At 37.7% G+C, this 27,205-nt stretch overlaps 2 protein-coding genes across 2 annotated transcripts in view; one reads left to right on the top strand and one right to left on the bottom strand.

The window, feature by feature from the left end:
- LOC146768621 (uncharacterized) overlaps nucleotides 1–27,205 on the top strand; it is an 87,091-nt gene that overhangs the window by 33,514 nt on the left and 26,372 nt on the right. The window contains exon 1 of the mRNA XM_085571705.1: nucleotides 1–27,205. This exon is cut by the window's left edge and continues 33,514 nt beyond it; it is cut by the window's right edge and continues 23,476 nt beyond it. The gene's annotated coding sequence lies outside the window, so the exon portion shown is untranslated.
- COL8A1 (collagen type VIII alpha 1 chain) overlaps nucleotides 1–27,205 on the bottom strand; it is a 92,025-nt gene that overhangs the window by 62,048 nt on the left and 2,772 nt on the right. The window lies entirely within an intron of this gene.

Here is a 27,205-nt window from a genome sequence, read left to right as displayed (position 1 = left end):
TTCTGTCACACTTGGAATTTCTGCTCTGAAGTTTCATACCTTGTTGCATTTATTTATGTAGGTGGTATTTACACACATGACTGCATTAGGCTCTCAGCTGTACTGCTGGGCAGATTAAAAGATTTAAAGAGACAGCAGTTATAAGGTGAGTTGTGTGAAAAGTCGGCAACAATGCTCAGGTGTCAGGCATGAGTCATGCAAGAAACATGGCAAGTGCCATTGAATACTTATAATTAATAACATGGGCTGATAAGAATGATGACATTAATTAAACATAGAATGATTTGGGTTGGAAGGGACCCTAAAGAACCCCTAGTTCCAGCCCCCCTCATAAGGAGCATTAAAATTTTTTCTCTAATTTATACAATAAGATATAGCACAAGCACTGCAAAATAAAGTAAGTACTTTGAATTAGCTGAAGTCCTATAGACAGCAACAGAAAGAACATTTGGATGGAAACATAACTAAGCAGAGATTCTGTAAATATTTCAGCCATTCAAAACCACAGAAGTCCAGGTTTTGATGATTTCCTGAGAATAAAAGATTTACTAATGCTAATTCTAAAGATAGATACCTCTTCTGAGTTAACAGAAAGATTTTGGTGGTAGAATAGTTTTAATCACAGTTCTGTGAATTTATGAAGATGTGTAGAAAGTACAGATCTTGAATAAATATGGATTGTAAAATGCTGACAATATGCTGGCCAACAGAATGGAAATGGTCTTTTAAAGTATAAATCAGATGTTTATCACTTTAATTAAGAACAAATTCCATTTATTTCATTTTACTTTTCCATAAATATAGAATTGAATCTGATGTCTGTCTTTTCAGAAGGTAGCAAGAAGATTTTGATAGAATGGGATGGAGATCTAAACTGTTCTACATATTGTAGCCATGTGAACATGGCAATATAACTTCTCTTTTAGAGAGTTCAAACTGTAATTAGTACTAAAATAAAATTTGCATGCATGCGGGAGAACTCCCCAGGAGTTAGGCCCACTTACTTTTCTCCTCAGTATTTTAATCTAAATGAATCTGAAGTAATATATTACAGAAGTTGTAAACCACTTTATAGGCAAGTTCCCCATTGTTCTGGATAACATCACAGTGACATTACAGTCAATGTATAAACAATCTATAAACCTGTAACTTCCAACATGGATATAACCTTACCTGTAGCAAATTTCTGTATTATATGTGATAGAAAATAAATCTATCCTCTGTTTCCATGACTTGAAGTGTGGAGAATATAGCGGACTTAAACACATTCACTGGTGTCCAAGTCATAGGGAGATGTGGATCATAGAATCTGAGAATGGTTTGAGCCTTGAAGATCATCTGGTTCTAACGCCCCTGCTGTGGGCAAGGACATCTTTAACTAAAGCAGGCTGCTCAGAACCCCATCTGACCCGGCCTTGAATTTCCTTGGGACTTAAATGTTTCCTAGGAACTTATATATTATTATTGAGTTCATGTGGGATGACCTCAGATGCTATGCTCAGAAGTGACAGTCTAATGCTATGGAAGCTAACAGAGTTAATGGAGTTAAATGGAACCTCTAGCTTTTGGAAGCTGGAAAAATACAAGCTATTTCTTCCCTCAAAAACTGACAAATGCAAACAAAAGCATAAAATTACTTACCTTCCTCAGCAGCTGGTTAATTTCTTAGGCAATAATAGTACAAGGTTGACTGGGATAAGTTTTAGGTCTGACAAACATTAAAAAGATATTTCAGACCTTACCAGGAAAGGTGTCAGTTTTAGTAGATGCCATATTTGGTTATGAAAACAGTAAAACGAAGGACATGGTTATTTTAATATAATACTGGACTTGACTAGGATGAGGTCTGATGAAGGAAGATGGGTTAGCTTTGTGTGTGCCTGACCAGTATAGCTGTGTTAGAGATCAAAACTAGCAACAGAATTGCACAGCTATGGACATCCTCTTTTTATATCACTATTTTCAGGTTAATTTTTATTGGGGAAAGAAGCGTAAAAATATCTGAGGACAGATATGGGATGACAATGACCAAGGATGGGGAAAATCGGATATGCTCTGAATCCAAAAATTCACAATAGAAAATGAATATTTCATTCTCCTAATATAAGCTCTTCTTCAAAGAAAGATACCCCTGTGGGTTAATTTACCCCCAAAGATGAACTCTCCATTACTTAGAGGTATGAATTGTTGCAGAGGTCACGAGGATATGAAAAGTGGTTTTCAAGAAGCCATTTATCACCTACCTGGTAGACCCAATTCTGAGACTGAAAAAAGATGGGTACATTAGGCAGAACATGTAGAGAGTATGTTGTCAACTTATTTTCAGCTGTTTTGGTTTGCTTGAGAGCATACAGCCTTGTTAGGTGCAGGGTCCACCTCCCACAGAAGTTATACCAGCCAGCAAGCAGGTCATTTAACAGCTCTGTGCTAATGTCTTCCCATCTACAGAATGATTGTATTAACATTTACACACCTCATAGTGAAAGCTGGAAGAGATTAATTAACATGTGTAGTTATTTAAAGTTCTTGAACTGAAAGCTGTGCCAGAGAGCCAAGATACTTGCTAATATTGTTATTTCTATACCCAGAGGATTTGCTCACATGTTTGCCACATGCCAGCACAGAAACCTACTGGATGCAATGCAGTGTTGGACAATTGCTCAGATGAGGTCAATGGTATAAACAACAGTTCTAACTGGCAGGGTGCTTTGGAAGGTCTAACCATCCTGAGGCTTTATTACAACTCTTTGGCCATATAGAATACAAATCAACTTCAGTTTATGATTCTCTTAGCTCCAAACACACTGAGGAATGATCTGGGAATTTATTCCAGCAGTATGCAATCTCATTTGAGCAGATGTCACAACCTCCACCTTGGACTGAATGCTCAGTGTGAGCCAGCAGAAAATACAGTTTTAATAAGCTGGATAATAAGGCAAATGCTGTTATTTGGAACTTCTAGCAAAGCCACCTGCTGACAGCTGGCATTAAAAGGGCAGTGACGCCTGCTAGACATATTGCAAACAGGGCAGAGGCAAAATCTGATCCTTGCTGAAGTCAAGGAAAGTTTTGCCATTGACTTGAAATATGCCAGAATTTCTCTTACAATTGCTAATGATTTATGTGTATTCACAAGGTAGGATGGGTAGTTCATGAAATATTTATACACAGGCAGATATCCATAGCGTCAAATAATGGGGATGCTGAGATACCAAAGGAATATTATTAGCATAATAAATATCTACTAGAGAAAAAAAAGACCACACTTTACATTAACAACTGATTGATTCCAGAGTTTGTTATCATCCCAAACAAAAGTCATAAACCAGACCATTGAGTGGTGTCGGGGAAAAGCACTTTTCAATGCTTAGTTGATTTGTAATTTCTTGTAGCAAAATGTCATCTAAGAATATGGGGAAAGGAAAGAATTCCTTTCCATTCACTTTACGCAGCAAATACATTGACTGACTCTTCTTTAAATTTATGCAAATCCATGGGCTTTGATGGAGATAATAAATAATTTATGCAAAGCAAGCTCTGAGGAGAACCAGCTCTGTGTTTTGCTCATGTATTTTGCTAAGTATCTATTTCTTCCTCTATATTTTAGTATTATCAGTCTCCTGTAAGTGTCTAATTTTTTTTTCTTGAAATTATATTTTTTAAAAATTGCAGCTTTTAATAACCTGCTAATAAAACCTCTGCAGCTGAGTCTGCTAAAACACTTGTTTAGTCTCTAAAGGGACTGAATTTGCATACAGGGAGAATGTTTCTCTTGAAGTAATTTTTTCCAATAAAATCTCAGAGTGTTTGTTCAAGAGATGTCTGATGGATGAACTTTCAGAAGCTGAAAAAATTCTAGACTGGTTGTGACTTTCCAGTGTCTATATTACTAGCTAAACACACAGATGTATGATTTAGGTGAGGTTTTTATGTAAAGCCTGGACAAGAGCCTGTCACCTTGTTTCAAAGCATGCACAGTCAGCCATCAACCAGCAACAAGTAGCCCATCTGCTGTAATGTACCATGGTGAAGTACTTACTACTTCCATTTAGGTGAGTAAAGCAGAATGAGGAATGGAAACTGAGTTGACTCTGGAAATTTTTTTTTCCAGAATGGCTATTGCAAAGTGACCCTATCACCACAGTGAAGGCATTAGACTAGTCTGTGTTGCCGTGGTTCCTCTGGTAACAGCAGCTGCTGTCCTGTCACAATGAACCTAAAGCAGATTAATTCACCAGTCCAGTTTCAGACAAAAAATGGTGGGTAACATACTGGTGCTTGGGAAAACATAATATGATGGTTTGCAGACAGCAGAACCCTGTGGCTTCTGTTTTCTTCCTCCAACAAGTTGTGGGAGACTTAAAAGGTGACTGTGTTTTAAAGGGAAGTGTAACTATGATCAAGTGTCACTTTGCAAGATGCGTTACACTGCAAGTAACACAATTCCACCTGTTCGTATCTGATGCAATCATATCACGTCATAATGTCTTTCAAGTTTCAATAAGTACTCTGTTTAATTTTTTTTTGCTTTATAGTATTCCTAAATCTACCTCTAGATCCTGTAATACTCTTAACATATCTGCAAATCTACTACAGTAGCTACTTTATTTAAACAACAAGACTCCCCCTTTACCGAGGAATTAAGCAACCTTTGTTGGCAGCAGTCTGCTAGAGTGCTTAATTCTGTAAAGGTTGTGCAAAACCTAGGCTAAACTATTGAAAGAATGTTTCAAAAAAATCAGAACTGAAGGTTTTCTCTGTTGCAGAGCAAATAAACTTGCATTTGCTCTTCAAAGCAGACCTCATTGTTCAATGTCTCTGAGGCAGCTGTTGCTTTCTCAGCAGAAATGCCTGTAATTCAGTTTAAACTGGTCCTCTGACTTTTTCACTGCATCAAATGGTATCAGCAGAAAACTCAGTGACCAAGAAAGTATTCTACAATATTTTAAGAAAGTCTGTCTTTATAGCAGAAAACTGAGGGTAACATCAGGAGATTATTCTGATTTGGTTTACACGTGGATGCTGTTGCTTCTCTCAGCCTGAGCAAGCCTCTGATTATTAATTAATCTCAGTGCCTCTCATGAAAGAACTCAGGGAATGATCAGTACAAGTCAACATGAGCAAAATGCACAAGATCACTCTTCAGGTCTCGTGAGTTACTATTGCTCAGCAGCAGACTGATACTGCTGATATGAGCAGCCCAATCTCATTTCCACTTGATGGAAAAGCCTGTGAACCAGTAGTAAAACAATAAATGTATGCAAAGATGTAAAAAGCCTGCTGAAAACAGCATTATCAGATAGACTTCTCGTTTTCAGTCAGGATTTAAAAACAACTGGGAAAGGGTATTGCTTCCTTTGACATACCACAACCAGAGAAAATGAAATTATGCCTCTGCTCTCAACAAAATGCCTAACACTGTCAGTTGTGTAGTAATGCTGCTTAGAGCTGAAGACAACTTTCAGCAAGGAGACTTTATAGGATAACTATTCAGGTATTGTTGCTACCACCTTAGAGTTAGGAAAATGTTGCTACCACCTTAGAGTTAGGAAAACAAAGGAAAATTGAAAGAATGTTTGCATGAAGGTTCTCAGCAAGTCACTGGCAGTGCCAAGCTTAGGTCTTGTTGCTGAGCTCTGTGCAGAGTCACGTATCTCTTTGAACAGAGATCTTAGCAGCCAAGTTTCATTCCCATTGGTGGGAAAAGTCCAATTCATGTCAATTTGTAACTTGGCTTAGGTCATGACTAGACACTAAGTAACAAATTGTCTCTTTTTTTTTTAATCCTTAAATTCTGTACTACAAAGCAGACTCAGACTTTCTTTGTAGTGTGGTTAAATAATAACCATATACATATCATATACATTGGTGTACAGGTCTTGGCTTTTTCATTTTCCAAGAATTTAAGTAAATCTATTGATGTGCCAGTCAGTCTTTCATTACCAACATTTATATAAAGAGAATACATATAGATAACCTGGGTCATTAAGCAATATGTGTATGCTACTGAGACAAAATTTTGAAGGTGCAGTATTTTCAAATATTTCTAGCATGCCTAGTTTTCCATCAACATAGTTTAAATTTAAAAAAAATATCCTTAAACCTTAGTTCTCTTTCCCAATCCTTTAAAAAAAATGTAGCCTTCCCTTTGAAGGGCTGGTGGTGTCAGATATTAGTGAGTTAAACTGGGCGTCTTTTGTTTAACATTGTTAATGTCTATCTCATCTGTTCTCTCCTATCATTTTCAATTTATCAGCAGTGTGTAGTAATATGTTTGATTCATTAGAAGAGAAAAAAGGATGGCAAAAGCAAGTAAATATGTCAGTTAAATCCTACAAGTATTAAATCACCTCTGTTTGTCTGGTAAAAACTGGGCTCTCATTGGGTGAACTGAGGCCAGCTTGATTCACCACCAAAATGAGAAATCTAGATCTGACATTTGCAGATGTGCATAAGAGAAATCCCTTGAGTTTTGAAATAATTGACTTTTAAGGAGAGGCAGGGAGAATGTAAGCAGCATTGTTAAGCAGAATGACGGTAATGAGTTACTGTCATTACTACTGAAATCAGTCTCAGTTTGACATCATGTTGATTTTCACATTATTTTGTCTCAATGAAGATTATTTTTTCAATTAATTTAAATTACACAAATCCAGGATGTTTCTGAAAAATCTTCTTGCTTATAAACAACAAAAGGAAGTGATATCATACATTAAGTTAATAACTAAGAAGTGAAGCTTTTGTGTGTGTGAAAATTTCAGTTTTAGAGCTTTCAGGGGAGATTGAGGTATAAACACTGAAAGAAAACCAGCATGAGTTGGAGTGAAGAGTGTTTAAAGAATCAAGCATATATTGAAAACTCAAGCATGTAATATGCTGTCCTTGTAGAGAATGCTTTCTAATTGTAAATTTGGGCTTTTGGAGGTGATTTTGAAAACAATGCTGTAGTGAAAAAACAAGATGATGTCTCTCTTTCTTGGCTGTCTATGTAGGCTGTCATCCAAAGCTGTCAAAGAATCAAGCCCTCTTAGCAGAGCTTTTCCAGGTGCTTTCTGTCTGGTGGAAGTTTACATACAGGCTGATTCAGAAGTGCAGTAACTACAATTGAATTATCCATGTCCAGATTAATTTATGCTTCTGTTCTCTGGTATTCATTTGAGCCACAGATCATCTTTTGAGTCATTCAGATCCACAACAGCCCTTCTAATGGGAGTGATGTACTTTACATGTCAACACAGATGAACTTATCTGGCTCATATTTTCTCTCTTGGAATGCAAGACCTAAAATAGATGCCATTGTAATACTTGGCTTTCATTTAACGACCCATCTACTGATGCCTGATGGAAACATTTTTAAACACTCCATTTAGAGATAATTTAGTTCATATATTATAGATTTCTTCTATTCCTCTTTTTCCAGCTTAAACTAGCAGGGGGGAAAAAAGGGCTTTGTCTGATTAAGACTCCAGTCTTATTTTACTCGTGGCTCCAAGGTGCTGAAACTTGCAGAGCAATCCATGACACTATCACAAACAGAAAATCACACCTGTTTTTGAAAAGTAATGAACATTTATGTCTCACCTTCCTTACTTTTTAAAAAAATAGTAACTCTAGCATTATGCATGATACAAATGACGACACTATGCCTAAGTTGTAAAAGTGTCTGATCCTCAGCTTGAGACATTTTGAGGCAATCTTGTTCTCAGAAATGGGTGGTCCATACTTGGTGAATGTTGTGCTGTCTGCAGCTGGGCCTTCAGAAAGCCAAATATACAAAATCTCTCTTTCCTTTGAATGCATGTTCCAGTCATCTGATGTGTGTGGAATTTGAAGCAGCTAAATATGTGCCCACAAACGGAATGACTGATTGCAGGAACAAAAATTGAAATCAGTTATATGATTATCAGTGATTGTTCAAATGAAAAGTAAGTTACTGTTTGAGAGCTGAAACCAACCTAAATAAAAGATTGCTAAGAAACTCTGTAAACACAAGTCTGTTGCCATTAGTTTTATTATCACTGTTACCAAGATTGTGGCAAGTGGTCATGAATTATGGCAATTAGCCAACAGAAGCCTGTCTTGAGTTAAAAAACTAGTGAATGCTATGATTTGTAAAGGAATATCTGCTTTTGACAGAACAATTCTTTCTTTAGATGGAAAGAAGCATTTGTTTCAAAAGAGAAAGAAGAGGGTCAGTTATCAAGTAAGTAGGGTACACTTAGAGTGTCTGGGCTTTTTGCTTTTCTGTCAAATTTTCCAAAAATTCTTCCATTATTCACGTGCTGCCTATCATGTCAGGAAAAGCCCTATTTACGCCCTGAGATATTGTATAAAGGACTTTGCATGTTTAATCCATGGAATAGGGAAAACAAAACTTGTAATTCTTAAAAAAAAATCAACCAGGAACAAGTAACCTCAGGTTTATGAGCCTTTAAGATGAATCTTTAAATGAATCAGCCAGCAGGTAGACCCCTCTCAGCCACCCCAAGTTAATGCTGCATTGGTATCACATCCTTCTAATCAAAATGCTCCTTAGTGTGTATCTCAAGCACTGCTGCCTGCAGCCCAAACAATGATTGCTTGTTTGCTTCATGTTTACAAAATTCTTTATCAAGATATGTAGAGCTTTAGTTACCAAGGAGCTTTGGCCAACATTTTCCAAATGTCATTGCCTAAAGCCTGGCTTCTTTTCAGTGGTGCTGAGCATCAAAACTTTCTAGAGACCTGGAGAATGATTTTTTGTGCTCAGCTGTGGATAAGCACAGATTTAAGCACCTTGGTCCAGGCACTCAGTATTTTTGTTTAGGGTTAGGCTGTAGAGTTGTGTTTTCAATGTATATCCCCTCATATTGGTTTATCCCTCCATATCCCCTCTTTGTACCAGCTTTGTCTATCCCAGTTTTCCCCTCCTTTGGTCACTCTAAGGCTTTTCCCCCCGAGAGCCACTCCCCTGTCCTTCCCCCATTGGCTGTTCGGTTTTCCCCACCCTCCCTATATCTGGCTGCTCTGGGCAGGGCTCGCTCTCTTTCTCAGGAGGTCCTTCGAAGCCACATGTGGCCTGGGACCTCTCTAGGCTCTCATTAAACTTTGGAACTAATCCTGAGGGAGAGCACCTCTTTCCTTTGCTTGTGGGACCAGCTCGTCTTTGGACTCACGAGGGAGCTTCTCCAAGTCCCCCGGGATCCAAGGAGAAGTTCACTCCCTCTGCCCAACTTGCCCCACTGCCCAGCTGGCTGGGCTCTATAGGGGTTTTATCCCCGTGGATTCGAGGGAGAGACGCAGCATTAGGGACTAGATGTTACAGGGCTGAGCTACAGAGCTTCTATCATACACATGCAAGTAAGGTGAATATTTAGGATACACTAATGATCTGTTACAATGATAAGAACAGTAATACTTTATGGACACAATATTGATGCATAAGTCTATTTTGTCTTGCAGGTATTTTTCTTTCTGGTTTTCTTCAGAGGAAATTGTAGGTACTGATTATCTATCAAGAATGAGTTCCTGCAAGAGGACAAGTCCTCCCTGTATGACTTTTTGTTGGCAGAAGGAGTGACTGGAATTACCCTTGCCTTATAGCTGATGACCTGGAAATGTTACTGTTTTAGGACCATAAATATTGTGTAAACTAGGTTAGTATAGGGATCAGTATGAGAGTTATTTGGGTTTTTTTTTCACCTTACTCTTCCTGGACTGGATAATTAGGAAAAAAAAAAATCAGACTGCACTGATTCCATGAAAACGTAAAGCAAATCACTATGATCCAGCCATATGTGCGTGGGATCAGATCTTCACCAATCAAACTGTGCCCGAAGTATGATGTACAGGGGTCAGGCTTTATAAGGTCAGGTCTGGATTAACTGTTTTATGGAACAGTATTAAGCAACAAACTTTTCTGTTGAGTCATTCTGAAAGAAGTGAGGCTAAGTGAAAGGGAGGGCTGACTTCAGATTTCATGTCTGAAGCCATAAGAGGTCAGGTTCAAGGCGAGAAATGTAAAGTAGAATTCATATAAATGTGACTAACCTCCAAGATTCAAGCATTTTCTTAGCATAGCAGTGCAAGGAATGGGAAATGTTTATGGCAAAATGTTATTTCATTCAAATTTCAAAATTTGCTTCACTTCCCCACAGGTTTAGATCTCCTTTTTTTATATTTTCCTGCAAAATTTTCTTATTTGTGTTACATTAAAGGAACATCCCCTCAAAGCCACACAGTAGGAATAAGCCTTTCTCAAGACACAGATTCTTATTTTATATATATTCTTACTTTCATTTAACTTCATACTTCAAGCATGGCTAGTTGCAGAATTGTGTTTGCACTGTATACCCCCTCATAATGGTTTGTCCCTCCATATCCCCTCTTTTTATCTCTTTGGTTCATCCCAGCTTTCCCATCAGTATCTGTATGTCCATCAAACACCAACCCATCCCCCTGTCTCCTCCCAGGTGATGTGTCCATCACCTGGTGATCCTTCCCCTTTGTCCAGATCCTTCCCCCAGGGTCACCAGGTAACTGGACCCTGGCTGGGACTCCTCCCCCACCCCGTCCTCAGTGGTCTGAGGTCTTGCCCCCAGAGAGCCACTCCCATGTCCTTCCCCCATTGACTGCTTGGGTTTCCCCGCCCCCTATTTCTGGCTGCTCTGGGCAGGGAGATCCTCTGTCTTGCTCTGGAGATCCTTTGAGGTCATATGTGGCCTGGGATCTCTCCAGGCCTCTGTTAAACTTCGGAACTAATCCTGAGGGAGAGCGCCTCTTTCCTTTGCTTGTGGGACCAGCTCGTCTTTGGACTCATGAGGGAGCTTCTCCAAGCCCCCCGGGATCCAAGGAGAAGTTCCTTCCCTCTGCCCAACTCTCCCCACTGCCCAGCTGGCCAGGGTCCACAGGGGATCTGTCCCTGTGGATTCGAGGGGGAGATGCAGCAGCTAGTCTCCCAGTAAACTTATTTGCCTTTCACGTTCTTCTAGGCAAGTGGCTTCATCACAGAAGAAAGTTCTAGAAGTGAGGCATCTTTGAAGTTTAGGTCCCTCATGCTTAGGTGGCAGCTCAAGGGTGTTGTTAAGAGTTTCAGTCCAAAGTATGTGTATTGCAGTTAAGCAGCAGCATTATATTCTCTAACAGGCAAAAGAACAACTTTTTGTAAGATAACCTGAGATTTTTTTTTTCACATTGTCCATGCTAATAGATTTATCTACTACTGCCTTCCACAATTAAAATCAGAGATAATTATTTCTTATTTTTGCTGAGACAGAAATCATCTCATGTTTATTACAGTGCTTATGCATGGGCAGATAACACAAACTAGCCAAAGCACCAGAAGTTCATTTCTTAGCTGGCTACCAGCCACTTCTCTATGTGCAAGTGTCCTGACTCCTGCATGAAACTATGCCTAACTTCACTCAGTTTTGTCTTAAGTGATAATTTTCTGCTACTTTCCAGGAGCTTATAGAAGCTTGTTTAGTTATTAACTAGCTTTAAATTAATTTAATGACGTGGAACTTGCACAGCATTTGAAAAACACTAAAAAATGTTCTTGATACTGAATAATAACAAGAACAGACCATGAAAACCAAAGATGCAGGGAAGAAACTAGTAGAATTATGATAATAGAAAACACTTGCTGACTCCTCCTTTGTACTGAGGTACACCTGGTCTCACTTAACCCTTCCCACAGCCTGTTTGTATGGTGTGTTATTGCCATCTCCCTGGAGTTACAGTGGTTCAGAAGCTGGATGCATGAGGATTGTTTTGATTCTTTGTGCTTGCATTTCTATGTAAGTATGTTTTAATCAAAAAGATCTGGGGTCTTTGTTTTGGTTTCTAAATGGAAAAATCATATAGTCTCTTGAGGACATCTAGATATTAATGAAAAATACCAAATCTGAAAACTGGCAAGATAGCAAGAAGAATTTTTCTCCCCACTGTGCTTCTTTTGTGGCTTTCTCCTCTTTATTGGTAGAGCCAAGAAGCTACAGCCCTAGCAGGGCCATTTTGGAGCTGGCTGCAGCTTCTACACCTCTGTCTTCCAAGTGGTAAGTGCTCTTGACTCCTGCTATATTGTTTTAATACTCTTATTTGTTTTTCTTTGTCACACTTAAGGAGACAGTGAAAATAGAAATATGAATTTCAGAACCAGAATGAAACACTAAGGCTTTTGAAATGGGTTTATATTTGTTAAGTGTCTTTCTTCTGGGGGAAAAGTAATAACGAGTGTGCATATATATATACATGGTTTTTAAAATTCATGCTGATAATCTTTCTGCCAAACCACACTTTGAAAAAAAATAACACTAACTGAGGAATGATTGTCAATCTTTAGGCCTCTAAAAAGTGCTGTGGTTTGGTTTTGTACTTTTAGGGGAGGGGAGGAAGGAGGATGAACACTTAACTACTTCTGAATTAATCTGCCAACTTCCCTATTCTCTGTACCATACATACATACACTTTCTCCATCCTCTATCTGTTAATAAAATAAAGGCAGAGATGTTATAAAGGTATTGGTTAGTTCTCTTGAAATAGGAGGGATTGTATTAGAATTTTATATCTTATTTGGTAAATCTGGTTGTGAGCCTCATATTTCAGGAAGGCTTGAAATAACCCTGAAAAATATTAATTGAATATAACTCAAAGGTAGTAAGTTTTGAACAAAAATACTTTTGAAAATTATCAACAGCTTTATTATTTTTAATGGCACATCAACCTCACAAACACTACCAGGGCTACCTCAGCAGGTGACTGTAGAAAATGGAGCACAGGGAGCTAAACCTACTGTGCTTACTTGTGTTTGTGTCTCTCTCCCTAGGCCTGGGAGGGAAAGCATCTTGTGTTCCTCCTCTGGTGGCATGTCTTTTACCTATAGGCAGAGTAATTTACATGGTCTTTCCCATGTTTTTCTGGACTATAGAGATGGATTTACATAACATGAAGAGCCATGTTGTACCAAAGGCTCTTGAAGTGCCTTGATTTGATGCCACCCAACTCTTTCTTTTTACCATTCTGAGTTTGATAAAAAATACTGTGATGAGGAGAATAAGGCATTCATAATTATGAAGCCTCTGTTTTTAAAGAGTTAGTTTAGAAAGCATAGTTCCTGTTTCTATTTTTCATTCTAAATAACCTCTGGCAGGAAAGCACCAGATATTGTGAACTGTGTCTGTACCAGATCCATCTTAAGCAAAGCTCTGTTTTCAAGAAAGCAGGAGTGTTACCTGAAGACAAAGTGTTGAACTGGGCCCTTATGTGGATGGTTTCCATATTTTAGTAAAAGCTTACTGCAAATATTTGAAAATGGTCAAGCTTGATATATGCCTGCAGTGGATGCAGATAAGATTCTAAGCTACCAAAGGTAAGAGAGAAGGGACTCTGACAGAGTGTTAAAAGGAAAGGTATGTATTACTGTAAGAGGCAATACTGCTTATGAAGGACTGATGACCACTTTATCTCTTTTCTGCATTCTGAGTACATTCTCTGGTAATTAACTGTTTATTTCTAAATTTGCAGACTTCAACATTTTAAAGGATGTTTTACTATTTTTAAGGTGTTCTGTTACTAACTCATTTTGCTCAGTCCCTATGATTGAGTAGGACTAGATAAAAAAATCCAAAACATAAAATCTGGTATTTCAACAGTAGTAAATATAGCAGAATATATGATAAGCTTTCGGGTTTCTACTATGTGTACAGCACTTCTCAGGCAAGGCTTTTTTTTTTTCCCCAATAGTGCAATAATTCTTTCACCTTTTCTTTCAAACTCAGTACACAGTCCTCTTGCTAGACGCTGGCATCTATTTTCCATCCTGTGGGATGTGTAGATGAGAATGATGGTTTCTCTATTTTTCCGTCAACCATTTAATTACAAATCTGAAGTGCTTTAAATTGTCCTCCAGATTATAATGGGTTGCTAAATAGATGGTTTTGCATGAGGAAAAACAAATGAGTACTGGAAAGATTTCATTCATTTTCAAAAAGATAGATCATTCAGGCTGTTTCCACAGATTCTGTGTTTATCTTAACATTGGTCTTGCACCCAGGTAATGTGTCCTTGATTTGCCATGGTTAGGATGAGGACAATATTAATAAGAATCTGCATGTGGAAAACTAGCTGAATTTCATTGCTGAAGATGAGTGAGCAGTGGAAGGACCAGGCAGGAGAATGTGCACTGCAGAAGAACAAATAATTAAGAGAATCTGAATAATTACCATTCCTCCTAATCAATTCAGTGGGACACATATGCTGGTGAGGCAGGATGCTGGATGCAACCAGTACATGGGAAGGAAAGTTAGACAGAAATGTGTTTAGCATAATAGCAACAGTCTGGTGTGTATGTTGGCTATGCCATATTCAGTGGTGTTCTTAACGTGACAACCTACATTTTCACTCTGCTTCCCTGGTAAGTCTGCCTCTCTGAGCAAACACTACCAGTAGAAAACAAAATCCAGAAATGTTCATCTGAATTCTTTGACTGTCTTTAGGCTTCTTTGCTCAAGTTCTAAATGACAAAAAGGTTTTCTGGGCATGCTCTTTGTAGCAGCCAGTTGCAGATGAATCCGTCTGCAAGCAGGCTTTTAAACCTGCAATGGCAAGTTCTGGCCCTTACAATGTGAGGCTGAGCATTCCCTTACTGAGTCAAGAAAAAAAAAATCTTTGAAATATATGTCTTTATATGTTCATAAGGACCACTCATATTTTGAACTTCAAATATCAGATGCTACAATCTGAATCTGCTTAAATAAAATTCTGATTACAAACTAATTACAAACACTTTGTTAAGAGTAGAAGGTTACACTTCAGTACAAATGAAGTGAAAAAGCCATCTTTCATCTTTGTCTGGTTGGGATTTTTTATGATCAGGATTCATATTTTGTCATAGTGTTTACAAGAACCTAATAGATCAATAGAAGAAGTTTTGGAAAAAAAGCCTTCAGATTACTTAAACAGCAGGACGAAGGCTGTGGTAGATCATTGTAATTTTATTCAAGGGAACATAGAACCCAAGTCAAAACTAGGTTACCTTATGGACTGAGGTTGGCAAATTCTTTCATCATGCTCAAATCCAGTGTAACATCCATGTGGCTAAAAACTTATCCATTTTTTGTGAGTAACTAATGTTAGCAAAAGGTAATTTCAAAGTGGGATATAAACTCCTATCCCTGTCTGTTTTTTTCATAATGTATTATTCTCGAGATATTTTCCTTTAAGACCAGCCTATCCCCCTCTCTCTCTTGCTCAGTCTACAGCCTAACCAGGAAAATACCTGCTTTGTTAATGGAAATTACCTTTAGGTGACATCCCAGGAGCTGTAGTCAGAGTTAGCCTACAAGGGAGTCCTAGCCTGATTTTACATGACAATTTAAGCCAATGAAAAATGTTGTAATGAATTCTGATTTTCTGCCATGCAGATCACCTTGAAGCAGAATGCTGGCTAAAAGTGAATTATGTGTTTATCATTGCTATTTAGTGTCATCAGTCTAAACTGGATCCTTGAGGAATAGTCTCATCAAACAGATATTCCCTGAAGAAAAATTCATAATTCTGGAACATGTAACGTTCCTGTGACACTTTAAAACAAAAACAGCACAAAAGAACCCAACCAAACAGGCTGATGTTTGGAAGATGGAATACAAGAGTTGGAGTGCAATACAATAATAAGTTCCTAAACTGTATTGTATTGTCTCACTGTATTTCTGCTGACTGTATTTCTTCCCTTCCTATCTCAATCAATAGTGAGGAAGCAGGACTGGATCCCTAATGGTTTGTTTATGTATCACCCAAGATAGCAAGATTTGGATTTTCCAAGTTGCTATGTTAGCAGCAAAACCAATGAATTTTGATTTCTCCTGGATTTGCATTATTTGCTTTCCTGAGGCCAAACTGAATGACTAACAGATGAATCTTGTCTGCCTTTCTGTCTGTGAAGATGCCAAGTTGTGTCTTTACCCATTGCTCACCCACTGACTTTCAGGAACTTGTGCAAGGATATGGTTTTCTTTTAGACTTTCAGGATTAGTTTCAAATTGCCCAGCAATCTCGAAAGTTATTCAGGGGAGGAACAAATGGATAGACCAGGAAACATCATACTAAAGAAACATTGCTTTTTAGAAGAACAAACTAATAAAAACAACAACAAAAAAACAAAACCAATCAAACAAAACAATAAAAAGAAAAGTAAGCCTCCATGTTTTACTTCTTACAAATAACACAGCATTAAGGACTTTTTGGATACTAAGTCCTGCTATCCATGCTGGAGTCTAAAACCACTCAGAGTGGCATGTGACACCAGTGAACAGGCAGGCTCAGCCAAGATACTACAGAGACTATCAGAATCCTTTAGCATTTTTGGTAGGATGGTGGGGAATTGCAGATCTTGCTGTTGGAAATGTGTGTATACTGTTTTGAATCACACCTACATGTAGACACATTCCAGATCTTCAGAGGTGCCAAAACTTTTGATATCTAACTTGGCAAATATATCTTTTCACTTTTCTCTCCAAAGTAGGCTCTTGGTTTAGCTTGCATATCCTATACAGTGATTTCACACTTTTTTTAAAAAATGGGCTTTTTAACATCTTGATGTAATTACAAAAGCATATGTGTATCACTTAATCCTTTAAACCTTTCCAATGAACTGAATTACATAGCATTTCTACAGTCAACCATATGATCACTTTAACACTACATGTATGTGAGGGTTACTGCAATAAATCAGATGACTTGTTAGATACTTACCCTTTGCCTTCTGCTTCAAAATAAATTCCTAGTCACTTGGAAAAGGTGACAGTATATGCTTGCAAATGCAATGCATGCAGCAAGCAGCTGTTCTAGTAATACACTTTTTAAAAAAGGTTGCTTCAGGCTAAAGATTACTTTGATCCTGTTTCTGGTTAAGCCTCTACAATTTAAGAAAGCCCTGCTTTGAGGCAGAGGACATGAGTAAGGCAGTGTCTTGTGACAAAGGGTGTAGGCCTAACTCAAACTTTCAACTGTGGCAATGTATTTAGGTGAAGAAGAGACATTTGGAGCCAAACACTGTCAGAAATTTACCTGTAGAACCTGCTGGACTCCTCTGCTTTACAGAGGCACTGGACTGTGACTTCCTACATAGTTCTTACCCTGGCCAAAAAGCAGGGATGAAGTGAAAAGTTAAAACACTGAGGGAAATATTTCAAACACATCAAGGGCCTTAATTCTGACATTGTTTTTCATTACTTACTGCAACCTTTTTCTCCTTCTTCCTTTGATGTTTATGTTTAATGAATGCCTCTGTGTAAATAAAACCCCCATAGGTATATGATACCAACAGAATTATTGGTGCTTGGCCTCTCAATTTCTGCTGCTGTAAGTACATAAGCAATTTCTGCTACTGATTCCTGTTTCCTGGCAGGGGAACCTGCACAATGATGTGTGTCTTTGCAAGGCTAAAGCACTGGCTCATTATGTTTGCAAGGAGCTCCAAGATCTGAAATTAAGTTAAACATTAAGGGCTATTTATAAGATAGAAGCTGAAATGGCAAATACCTGGACTCTCAACCTCTACAGCCTTACTCAGCTGAATACAGGACAGCAACAGCAATTAATTGTTGCTTTTTTTTCAGATGTAATGTCATCAAGAGAAGGGTTTGTCCCCTTTTTTTTTTTAAGTTGGGTAGCAGAAGCAACATCCTGAATATGAAGTGATTGTGAGTTGGACTACAAAAAAATCTTCTAGCTCAGTTAGTTTTTATTTCCAGATATCCTACTATTATTGCATTTTTAGCCATTTATCTTTTTCTTTTCCAAGATGTGACTCACTGAAGTATGTTTCCTAGCTGCACTGCAATTTTTGTGGTACAAAACAGAAACAGAATATGTCTGGGTTTTACTTCAAACTTCATCTCATAAACATTGTGCAAAGACCCTATGTAAGCACCCTAATTGAGTTAGCATTTGAACTTACCATAGATTCATCCCTTAATAAATCTAAGGTCTTACAGATGCCAATAAACCACTCTGTTTCATTTAGCATACTGAGGTCTGGGTAGAAATAAATAAATGCTAACGTTTTTAAAGTTTCATATCCATAAAAAATGGTGAATGGTGTCCCAACAAATGATATGAACTGTTGTATAACCTGTCCCTATCACATTATGGAGAGGACTTCTGCCTGCTGTCAGGGACTGCTTGTTGTAGTGCGTTGTTTTGGCCAAATTTATAATAGGAAATTACCCAAGTATCTAGTAACATGTGTTCTGGTTTCAATACAGGATTTTCTTCACTTTGAAGGGTGGATTGTCACGTTGACACATTTGTGCGTCCCACTGGCATCTGATGGAGGACTAGAGGATCTAGCTTGGAATATAAAGCTCTTTAGTTCAGAGGTATACATTTGAAGTGTCACAGGGAAGAATTGATTCAGAACTAAACAGTCAAGTATTGTTGGGTTTGAAATATTTCCTAAAATTTTATGCATCAAATTACATCTTTCATGGAAGAGTACATGTGTGCTTATGCACAGAAAGTAAAAGTACTTGTACTCCTTTTGTTGTCTCCATAATTATTTCCTGCCCTGTCTTGTATTTAGCAGTGGAGGTAGAAAGGCAAGTTTGTTTCCTTTCTCTTTGGTTTGGTAAAGAAGTGACTCAGAGCAAAAATGTGTTGGCAAATCCAGTGACCTGTGAAATCAGTCAGAAATCAGATGAACCAGCTAAGGAATTAACTACAGAAACACATTACAAAATATTAACACATCTCATTTCTGCTTTAGCTGTGTTTCTGCCCTGGAATCTTTCTATTAGATATTCATAAGAAAAACATAATCTGAGTTCTCCTACTAAACCAATAAAACAAATGTGAACTATCACATACAAATTTTACATATAGCTTAACAGGAACACTTAATTTGAAATGTTCAATAGACCTTGCCATGGAAGTGGGAACCTGCTTTAAGAAACCTATCTCCAAAGTACAACAATTGTGAAACTTGGATGAAATAATGGGATAAAACCAAAACAGTTTAGAAAGGAAGGAAAGAAAAACAACAACTTAGTTGTGTGCGAACAGGCCTGGAGTTCAGGTCTGTATGTTTATGTTTCTGCAAGTTTTTTAGAGAATTTGCATCTCAAAATACCCTTAAAGAAGAGAAAGCAGTACATCTGATAAAATATGTCTCCTGGATTTGAATGCAGTGTTCATGCCACACAGACAACACAAAGAGGGAGTCTGAACATCATACAATCTAGCACACTGCTATCTAGGGAAATTATTCTGCAGAGACTGTGTTAAACTAAATACTGTCACTCCTGTCAAACTCACTGGACAGATATTACTACATAATGTGTAAGCTTTGGTAAATTAAAGAAAGCAGATATAAATTTGAGGTCTTCCTTCCCTGTCAAAAACCCCAGGGTTTCTTTTTCTTTTGGAGAAAGAGCCTTGACAGCATGAATGGGGGCAAAACAAGTGGAAACAGTACCTGCTAGTAGCACTGCATATTTATTTTAGCAATTCTTAGGTGGCTGGCAGAGCTTAATTGTCATATCTGAGAGAGAAGGGAGGCCAAGTGTTACTAGCCAGTATGTTTGCTTTGTGTGAGAGCTGAAGTCAGTGGAATTTTTTCTTAGAGGACTTGACTGTGACCTCCATAATGAAAAACTGCCCTCTGCTCCTCACAGTTGGGTGCTGTCAGCAATCATTCACACCCAAGAGCAACAGTGGTTTGTGTAGCTGTGTACAAAGCTGGGAGGGCTGTGGTTTTCGCAGCATTGCTAAAATACCTGACAAAGCTCTGTGGGCTGAGCTGGTGCTGCAATGGACAGCACAAACAGCAGTGAGCTTTTAATCAGCTTTCAGGGCCTCTACTGGTTGCCACAACTTGCACTTCTAATGGGTTGTGTTCCATGATGTAGAGCAGCTAAAGGATTGGGATGAGGCAGCATCCATAAAATAAATTACATGGAATATCAACTGAAACTTAAATGGAAATTATTTATGTCTAGGTGACTTCTGTTGGAAGACCCATACTGACAACTGCTTAGCCACAAAGGTTTTCAATTGCTCTGCTCAATGTAAAATCCCCAAGGCTTATTAAGGCAGGTGGTTTATGCACGTGTAGTGATACAGAGTCAATAAGCTGCCCACGACTGCATTAGAAGTCATTTGCCTTACAAGAGTTATTTCTGGTGAACAGAGGTTCTTTTGCGGGAGAAGGGAGGAATGAAGCAGCTTATAATCTGTCTCTGCAGTGAGTCTTTCCAGGAAAAACATAACTGCATTAAAAAGAAGTTATTTTAGATGTGAAAAAAATATTATAAGCACATTACAGTTTGTTTTATTTACTTGATTTCATCTTCTTCACTTGATTGTTTCCAGTGCCAACCACTGAGTTTGGAAGCTGTTGTGAAGTATTTGTGAAGATGTTTGATGTGCTTATTCATGGGAATTTGGACTTAGAAAGCTTTTTTCCCCCTCTGCTTTTATCAAAGTAGTAGCTCAAGCTGCAGAATCATCTACCCCAGCTAGAGAAGGAAGCACCATCCTTCTCCAATCTAAAGAATAATGAGAGTATATCAGGAAATGCATCTCAAGGAAATGTTTCTCCTGTGTTCTAAAAGATGATGTTTAATTACACAGACTTCACCTATTTTGCTAGGGTGAAAATCAAATAGCCTTAACCAGTGTTATATTGCCCACCTACATCTCTGTTTTATACCTACCTACCAAACTAATTGTGGTGTGTCTGGGGATGTGTGGTGTCTGGGATATTTGGGCTTTTGGGTTTTACTTTTTTGTTAGTTTTTCTGATGATAAATTCCTAAATTTGTAGATACGCAAGTTCTTTGATTTCTGTGAATTAGAAAAAGAATAAGCTTTTGCTTTTTGTGGGTGGGAGTGGAAGTAGCGCAAGTACTAGAATTGTCCCTCTTTTCAGTTTTATAGACCTCACAGAAGTGCTGGCAAATACCTGCTTGTTTTACTGCTTGTATAGGAGAAAAAAAACTGTGAATCTGATTTCTTTTCCCTCTGACTCTTCAGGGGAATTGTGCTTCTTTCAGTAAATTTTATGGCTAACTGTGCATTTGATTGAATAGCTGGAAATACTACAGATGGTAACTTCCATGCATAGCTCTAAGTTGTTCCTTTTTTCTTTTTCACAGTTCCTGTGACTGTTGACTCAATAGAAAGTATTTTTATTTTTTTAATCTCACCATGAATATTGAGTTGATCTTAAGGTCTTTGCAGTGCTACTGTGCTGTGAGCCCTAATAGGAGGAGGTTTGCCCAAACTGCAATCCTGTCCATAAACATAATCTTCACTAGAGCTGGATGGCTGTTCTTTACTTCACCTCCTGTCAGGGCGCAGATAAAAATTTAGTTGAGGATACCTCATCATTTGCTGTCAAAAACATTCTGTAGCATGGGTGAAGCTTGCCCACTAAAATGGGACAAGTTTTCCTTTGCTTTCCCAGGAACTGCCTTTCCACAGTTTACCAGGAAAGAATTCATTGAAAGCCTAAATCTACTACCAAATGAAGCTGCACAGATGTGCCCAAGGGAGCTTCACTGCCCCTTCCCAGGGAGTGCATCACTGAAGCAGGAAGCATTGTGTGCTGGTGGGAGCAAGGATTACTGTGTTGCTAATTAATAATGCAGCACTGCAAAACACACTAAAATATTTTCTTCCCTCTTTTCAAAGCAACAAGTGTATATTTTTCTACTTACATCAAAATTTAAAGAGCCCCCTTTTTTAAGGCTGACCTATGTTTTAAAATAGAAATTGGATGTCAGTTGGTGATCATCCAATTTTTGGTAGTTTAGGACAAAAATCTTGTGCTTCACAGGACTTTTGTTCAGCTTTGCTCCTTTTTGAATGCTCTTACAGTTCTTCAAATGAAGTATATAAAGATCTAATTTTAGCCTGGTTTTTTTCACTCCAGATGTGCTTGTATTTATTCTCACTAATTAGCTTTCATTCCTGAAATTGATGCTGCTGAAGTAAGCAGCACCCAAGGCAGTTTCAGTAAAACATAAGAGAAAAGACACAGATTTAGCTCTCTGAATTTTAAGTGAAATAAAGTACTGATGCAGCTTTTCTGTCTCTACTTTTTTTTTTTTCTAAAAGAGCAGCAAAAGATTTATTAAAATTACATTTCCTTGTATAAGTTACAAGTTATAGATACTTTCCAGATTTCCACAAATTACTTGTAAAACTATTTATTTTTCTCTTTTGGATGCTTTAAACACCTTCAAGAACAATTACATTAAAAGAGGAGGTTCATTCACTGTCAAAGGGATTCTGTCAGAGACACTAGAACGAAGTGGGGCTGAGACAGTTTGGAGGAAATAATACTCCAACTTTGCCCTTCCATTTGTAATCAGCATAAATGTGTCAAAACAAAGGACACATCCAAGAATATTTCTATCCCTTCAAAGACCCAGACCAAATTACAACCAAATTCTTTCATCATTTTTGTTTTATATTTGGCCAGTCTTTTGAGTTAGGTAATGGAACCTTAATCCTTCCCTGCTGCAAACTGTTTTGCAAGACCAATGACTACAAAGTCCACCTGCTCAAATCTCAAGAACAAAAAGATATTTAACATTCATTGTTGTTCTCAGAAAATATCCCCAAGAACTCTGGCAAGGCTCTTCCAAGACAAAGCTAAGCCTCTAGTTCAAGAATGACATTTATCATGACCTGTAGTACAATGCTGTTATCAAGGTAGCAGGCTTGGACTGCTCAGGTTAAAAAACTATTACTCAATCTGACAAGCTTAACACTTCCACTCAGCAAACCACACTTATATTCCTTACTTGACCTGACTCTTCAGATGTCTAAAACTCTTAGGCCATATTTGGCCTGTGGTTCCTTAGGAATCACCAGGTTTTGCAGGAATTGCAGGGGGATCTCTCATTTCACGATGCTGAGTGTGCACACAGCCTGCTGAGTGGTAATAAATCTTTCCCACAACTACTCTGTTAATAAGAGAACTGTTTGGAATGAGTTGCTGTGGGCTACTGTGTCTATAGCATGACTGTGAATATTGTACCTATATGTGATACTCTCCTGAGTAGATTGATCCAGCACAGTTGGGCTTGTATTCAGTCTCCACTGGGCCAATGTTTTTCTCCGTATTTTTCTGCTTTCTTCAGGCCTCTTCCTTATGTCCAAAGGGGCAAATCACTAGTGACATGGTACTTATTTTCCACTGCAGGATATTCATTCAGCAGTCCTTCTAACCTCATCTGAGGCAGTTAACCTTTGGTTTCAACAGATATTCTCCCCAAAATTCATATTGAAGAATTGTTGTCCTGCTGCCACAGATTTTTCCTGATACAATGACAGCAAGTGTCTCGGTAGCTATATGGATGTTAGCATGACAAGGACACACCACCTATAGTCTCTAGCAGGTTTGGTAGTATTCATTCATTTATTAAGAGAAGAAAAATATAAAGGATATTTTTGCTGAATTGGAAAATTTATGGGTTTTGTTGTGCTGTACAAGTTTAAAGGTAATTTATTTTTGCAGAGAGCCTTCATCTTAGTTTTCTCTTATTTCTGTAGCCCAAATATGGTGGAGTTTGTATTGTTTCTATGTGACTTTTGATTTTAGTTCCCCATCAAGAAAGTTGTAGATATAAGCACATATACGCTTGCATAAATATTAAACAAACTATCAGGGAGATCTTAATTCTGTCCCTGGTGTGAAAAGTATACATTGCTTTAACTCCAGCCATTCACAGACTGAGGTAGCTGATTCAGGTCTCAGGACACACCAAAAGATTAGATAAGCAATGTGGTTGTCTTAAACAGCAAGACTGTAAGTTCTTTAAGATAGAATTCATATAGTTCTATCCTTGAGTTCAGGGAGGTGAGCTAAGCAGATTTCAACATGCTATTATTTCAGAAACAGTAACCAGTTTATCATCCTAACTCTTACATTAAGGAGTGTATCACCAGTGTGTTTTCACACAAAGGAATTGATAAAAATTGTACTCAGACTTACACAAGCAGTGGGTGGCCTTGCTGCTGCTCACTGAAGTATTCAGGGAAAGTTATGTGCCTCATGCGTGTGGGTACGGATCTTTCATCCAGGCCTTGCATCTGAAATGCAGATCTTGGCACACATGGTAACTTGACCCCAGAAATGTCTTGTTTCATAATTTACTCAATCAGTGATATGTAGTTCATTCTTAAAGCACAATACCAGCATGAACTTTGATTTAGAAGAAGTAGCATCAAGAAGCTACATCCATCTAAGTATCTACCTGTTAAGATGAGAACTGATTCTTTTTTGGATCCAAGGTGGTACAATAATTTGTTTAGAATAGAATTTCAAGGCAGCAATTAATGCTGAGAGCCAGTTACTTTTGCTAAACTCATAACATTGTTAATCTCTTTGTGAATCTATTACGGAGAGCATTTATCAGTCATCACAATGAGAAATAAACTTTTTTGAAATGTCCATGCTAGAATTCATGATGCTATTTAGTAATTTGAGAAAATGGGCTTTCATTTAGCTCCTGTCACAGTGAAATTTGTACAACACTAAACAAGAGCATCCAGCAGTAATACAGTGTGTTCTTAATCAGAAAAATCTTACTGTGAGCCAGGGGTCAGTCAAAAAAAGGAATAGGAAGCTTGAAGCTCTCTTTGTAAGATTCGATAAACTTGCCCATCAGTATCTGTTCAGCTGTTCTCTATGTTGCAGCAACACTTAAATGAAATATCAGTCACTTTAAATTTGGCCTGTAAACTTCTGTCCCATATACATAACTGTTCATGATTCAGTTATTTTGTATATTCATAACTCTTCAAATAATGTTGTTTTAAATAGATAAGGCTGGGAAAAATCTTTAGGTTTAGGACAAGAAGGGCTGAACTAATGAATTGTTCATAAAATATTAAATAAATGATAATTCATTATTTACAGTTGGTAATAATAAAGTTGTACCTGGAAGAGCTAAAGGGAAATAAAATTGCCGAGTCAGTTTCAGCTCTGTCTAACACTTGCCTAAATCACTGAGCTTTTTCTAGGAGACCTGACTGATGTTTGAATAGTCCTTTGGGTTGGGGAAGATTCTTCTTTTGAATTGAAAATGTTTTCAGTATTTTTAAACTTCCTCCTACTTTTATGCAGTAGAAGTTTAGCTATCCTGAAGCACTTCAGTAAGAACAACACACTTCTGTTTGGTCTCAAATGAATTTGAAAACCTCTGCCTAGCAACCACAACAATAAAATGCTATTGGTTTGGGTTTTTTTTTCTTTTTTAAAGGTATTATTTTTTCAGTAACAGAACTTTAATTTTGAGCATCTGATGGAGGGAGTGATTCTTCTCTTTCTAATTAAAAAATTATCTTTGAGGCTAGCCTCACTCTAGAAAAAGGAAGTTTTCCAGCTCTGTCAAGCTATGTGCTTGAGTCTTCAAGCATTTTGACAGGCATTTTCTTCCTGCCCATGCAAAACCACGAATTTCCTATAGAGGATGTGATTGCAAGTTCACTAAGCTGAGAGACTTTTTTGGAGTATAGATTCAAGCCCTTTAGAAAGGTATTTACCCTAAAAAATGTGCAGCACCTTTCTTAGAATATGCTTATGATTGCCAAAAGAAAAGAAGACTTTCAATGTATGCATGTGAAATATTCAATAGAACTGAATTGTTGCTCCACCTCTGAAAAAAGACTACTGAGAAAGAAACTGCCAGATGACACCAGGTCATGAAGTGCTTTGTGAGAAATGTCTTGGCCTGTTCTAGTTACTGATGAGATTTGCTTTCCACTTCAGTAAGGCCAAAATTTTACAGTTGGATGATGCCCTAGAGATTATCAAGAACACTAAGAAAAATTTCCCATCACCTCTCATTAATTACCCAGAGTAACAAGTGTTCCCCTGGGCCACGTCTTGTCTCAGCTATAGATAAGCACTGCTATGTGAATTTTAATGAAGTGCAAACTCTGTAGCAAGCAGGATAAATTCACCACTGCACCATGTGGTCCTCTTGATAACCTAGTAATATAAATCTAGAGTAATAGCAATTTCTCTCTTATATAATAGTACTAAAAACTTTAAGGCTGACACTGATTTGAGTGTATTCTGAGGTGGGGAGGATGAAAGGAGGGGAGAAACACAGTAAAAGAACTTCAGCAGAAATTAATTTAACATATAAGAGCTATTTGTAGAGAAAATCATGGACTATTGGCATGATATCTATTAAAAATCTCCAATCCTTTCTACATCACAAATACGGATTTTTTCCCTTGTTAATATTTCTTATTTTAAGGTTTTTTTTAAAGATTTCTTTCTTATATCTTTCTACCAGTTAGTGCATTTAAAGTATTTATTAGTGTCCATACAAATATACCTTAGGTTATCCAAAACAGATGTGGTCTTTTAATTAAAATAAAGTACTCCTTTGTTATAATCAATATGCTATAACATATAATTAACATATGAATATCATGATCACATCAAGTTACTACATTGAGAATTATTCATAAAAGTTACATCTGTTGGTAGATTTGGGATGCATGTCCTTCTTCACTTGGTTGAACAAAATCTTTGCCTTTCCCAACATACCTTGCTTGTTTATATTTGTTTAGCAATGTTTATATTTGTTTAGCAAGGTATTTGTTTAGCAATACAAACAAAAATTCATTTGGGACATATTTTTGTTTTGCCAATTCATGTGTTTCAGTGTCTTTCTTCATCCTTTTTAGCCCTAAGCTGAAGCACAGCCTTTCTTAAAATTGAAGTGGAGGGTGCATGTGTTTTGAACTTTTTTTTTTCCCTGTTATTTGTATAGAACCCAAGTTTGAAAGAGCTGGAATATTAGAGACACAAGTGTCTCTTAAAAATCAGCGTAGTTTCAAAATTTTGTGTAGACTTGTCTGTAATCCTCCAAGAAGTCCTCTGTGAGTAGAGAAGGATAATTTGTCTCATTTTATAGATAGTACACACAGAAGTGGAAAAGCAACATAACTGTAAAAACAGACAGATGATCCCTAATCTTTGATATGAAAAAGGATCAAGGGTGGTGGTGAAATAAAAGAACAACCCGGGCAAACAAACCAAACCAAACAAAAAGAACCCAACCCAAAACAATTGCCAGAAGACCTATCAGGTTTACTACTGAGTTTATCCAGGGAAAAGCTTTGATGATTCACAAGTGGCTCTTAGCTGCCAGTCTTTTCACTTTGCTTGCGGTGCATGTAGTGCTACCCATCACCTGTT

The sequence above is a fragment of the Lonchura striata genome, chromosome 1 (genome assembly GCF_050655825.1).
Source record: "Lonchura striata isolate lonStrDom1 chromosome 1, ASM5065582v1, whole genome shotgun sequence".
NCBI classification, from domain to species: Eukaryota; Metazoa; Chordata; class Aves; order Passeriformes; family Estrildidae; genus Lonchura; species Lonchura striata.
This window is presented reverse-complemented; position numbering and strand designations above follow the sequence as displayed.